Source organism: Falco rusticolus, chromosome W (assembly GCF_015220075.1).
Source record: "Falco rusticolus isolate bFalRus1 chromosome W, bFalRus1.pri, whole genome shotgun sequence".
NCBI lineage: Eukaryota > Metazoa > Chordata > Aves > Falconiformes > Falconidae > Falco > Falco rusticolus.
Window position 1 is genome coordinate 12,861,926 of NC_051209.1, and position 4,138 is coordinate 12,866,063.

Consider the following 4,138-nt stretch of genomic DNA (forward strand, 5'->3'; position numbering starts at 1 on the left):
AGACTTCCCTAAGCAGTAGTATGAGTAAAAAGCTGGTGAAAGAGGGGAACTGAGGGCTCAGGGCTGTCTACCTCAGGTAGCATAGTGTATGCTATTTTCTTCTGCCTACTTTTTGGTGACCAGATTTGCCACATCATGCCTACTACTAAGTGGTGCCTTGATCCAAGACTGCATTTTCCCCTTCACAGTATTGTGGGAGCATACAGCATCTCATTATGAAGTAGAACTGTGATGAAAGTCAGGGATGGGGAGGGGACAAGGGCAGGGAAAGCACTACTCTTCCTTTCTCAGCACCCCATATAGTTGTCTCTTGCGGAATCTGACATATGACGCTTGCAGGATAAGAAGACTAAAAAGACCTGAATTTTCAGTAAATAGTCCTTCCTTAAGAAATTCTGTTTAATTTGATTTGAGATTATCTTCATTGTTGCTAATATCTAGAATGAACAAAATACTATTATAATTTTAAATTAATGAGGTTCTTCATACTTTCAATATTTGGATTAGTCTGAGAATAGTTGCTTTTGCTTCTTATCTCTCTCTCTGAGCTGGCTGTCTTGGCAGAGCCAGTTGTGGACCGGAAGGGTGGGGATCTAGCTGTGTGTAAACTCATCCTGCTCTGTCCTGCCAAAGGAGTACCAGAATAGGATGCCACAGCAATTAACAATCCAGCATCTGAACATGTTTATTTTACCAGCCATTTAAGCTAATAAGGAGGCAATGGCCATTTCTAGCAGGGGCTGAGATGGGTAACTGGTAAATCACTGCAGTTAAACCCAGGGCTCACTTGTCAGAAATGTTACTGAGCAGCTGAGCAGAACATGATGGCAACCAGATCTCAGTGGGTCCCAGAAAACAACAGGTTTTCTAAGTCCACTTGCAGAACAAATTAATGATCATTTTACCTAATTATTAGTTTGGTAAAGTAAGTTATCATTAGCTTGGCATAATCAGTTATGATTACTTCTGCTTCCATTACTGTGCAAGCAAATGGTACATTACACACTTCAAAGTACTCATTAGCCACAAATATTACAAGTATCCAGTGGACTTTAAGTTTAACCTGTGCCTTCCTCCTCTAGCTGGCATATATTTGTGTCTTTTCATTAACTCTTTCCTAAAATCTTAAGAGTTGGATTAATACATAAATAGGGAAAGAGAATGCTCAGAATTTTTACATTTAATTCCAGACACTATTAGAAATCCACAGGTCACAGGCACCTGTGGATCAAATATTCTCATATTAAACTACTTCAAAATGTGTGGCTGATTTGTATGTAAACCACACACAAAGCTATACTGCCTGTCAATATGTTATCAAGCTGAGCACAAATGACGTTCTGTGCTCTTGTATCTCTTGCTACATCCCCCATCATCCCATTTAATTTAAGAACTTTATTGACCCCTAGGAACTCCACAACAGATTTTTTCCCCAGGCAAGACAAGGGATCCCAGCTGACCAAACAATGAGGTGAATGGTTTCTTCATTATTATTGTCAAGTCAAAAGAATCCTGAGTGTGTTCCTTGATTCTTAGAATGTATCACTGCGGGAATAACTCCTAATCACGTTTAATTAGGAGTCATTTACTAGAGTTATCAGGGATTAGCAACTTGAAAGTCTATGGCAGTTGCCTCAGCTTAGGATGTGGCCATACCAACTAGAAACATCTGTAACAAAATAAAATAGCAACAGAAAGTTCACTTGTTGTTTTCCAGCAATCAAATAAAATAGCAAATAGACAATTTTTTTCTGCCATCACTACTTCTCTGTTTCCTTTTATTGAAGCTGCTGGAAATAAAATTAAACTATGAAACTAGCTGTATGATCATTTTATCACCTGCTTAGGAGAAAAACTATATATATGCTTATACACATACATGCAGACACACATATATATATATATAAAAAATCTTTTTCTTGCCATGACAAAAGACCTTCTCCACTAGTCTTGTAACACTATAAAAGCTATATAGTGTATTATAATCCATTTAGGCTATGGGTAAGATGTTTATTACAGGTGAGCAGTATATTAAATATTAGTAATGATAATAGATACATGAGTAATAATATCAACAGTAAATGCTATTACTACCACATCTACCACAATTACAATAGAAATAACAACCGTCTCCCATGCTTTACATTATATTGTTGACACAGAAGGCTTGGACACAACTTATACGACCAATATGATCAAGTTAGTGCCACTTTATTAAGGGATACACTGTAGAAGAATGGCTGCAGAAGCATGGCCTTAGAATCTCTGAAGATCTGCACAATCCAGGCCTGGTATTAGAATAGGCCTGTAATCAGAATTGTACTGAAGTTGCTGTGCTGAAGTTAACAAGAAAGGTAGCCTTGAGCTATTCTTGAATCCTGAGACCAAGTAATTATGTTGTGCCAACAGGCCGTGGCTGTAACAAGATACAGCTGCTGGGAAAGCAGGTGCAGGGCCAAGAAAGCTAGGGACCGGTATGGGAAAATAGGGAGTAACAAACTTCAAGGCTGAAGCACAGCAACGCAAATAGCTGCATGGATAGAATGCTTATTTTAGTCATGATAATTAGGGGTGTGAGAACCGCGCGTGTTTAGAGACTACTAACCAATTATATTTCTGCTTTACGAATATGCATGTGTATCAAGTCTATATAAGTAGTGTTAGAAACTAATAAAGTTGAGCAAGATGCATAACTCATATTGAGCATCTTCTTGACTCCGGCGAACCCTTCTTCCAACAATACACAGCAATTTATACTCTACAGATGCTATTAATAGACTCACACCAATTTATACCCCCAGCTACAAATACACACGCTACGCACACTTTGTTATGTAAAAGGTGATAGGTTAAAACTACTCGTTCACACGCTTCCATCTCCCCTATGATTGGTCCCGGTGACACGCTGCCCCCCCCTTGTGCAGGCATCCTGGTTTTTATCATCTTTCTGTCCACCTCTCTTATCTCTCTGTGAATACATAGTTTCTTTATCTCCCTTAGCCTTGCATATGTCCTTCGCAACACCTGCAGCTTGTTACAGCTTCAGCCTGCTCGGCCTGCTATTACAACAAAGTTACTTGGTCTGGATTGCTCATATGTCTGTTGTCTTCCAGCCACTCCACAATATATACCTTTGTTTTCTTCATTAATTAACAAATTAAATATTAATAAGGATATCTTAAAAGTATCTCTCAAATGTATGCTGACATATCATTAATAACCATTAATGTCTGTCTTTGCTTTTTGTATCTGTTGTGATCTGAAATACCAGACAAATTCAGTAGCTGGTGGGCTGGTATTCTTTATATGACTACACCAGAAATTAATTTGGCTCAAACACCATCTGAATTCAACAAGTCCAAGCTGGGGCCTCACCTGCTCTCTTTACATTTCGATTGCCCCATATCACTGACATTTCCACTCTGCAACATGTGTCTTTCAGCCACTGACTTTTATCAAGATATATTAAAGAACTTCTCAAGGTGTTCACCTTCTCAATATTACATCTGTGTCCCCCAGGGTTTAGTTACACCTTCCACTCTGTGGCAGAAAAGGCTATTACATCATTTACTTTTATCCATGCTCTTTTTCCTGGGAGAGAGGGTTGTGGGAGGATCCTCACAGGGGTTCATACCCTCCCTTCCATCACTGCATCATCAGTTCTGCTCCTGATACAATTCCCTAGGCAAAACTCAGAGCAAGCAGCTCATGAAGAGGCAGCCTTTCCACAGATGAGGGCAAGAGCTAAGTACAGCAGGCTAACCAATGCTGAACAGGGAAGTGACAAGAGCACTCTCATGATGTAGAGGCTGAGAAGGATGTGGTTTCATAAAAATCAAGAGTGCTTGGGATCAGGCCAGTTAGAAAGAAGCAGTGTGTGCTAAAGCCCAGAGTATCTGCTCTCTGTGAAAAGTGCAAAGATGAGAAAAAAGAAAAAGATTCCCTTCAACAAGAAGCAAACCTATTCAGGATAATACATCAAATCTAAGGTTAATACATGGCTATGTCTACATTTATATCTATGGACAGTAGTATGAACATACATTTTGCTACATTAAGAATTTTCTGGGCAAGTACCGTCTGTATTTGCACAGGCTTGGAGTCCAATTTGGGACTGCAGGAATTACCAACCCAGGCA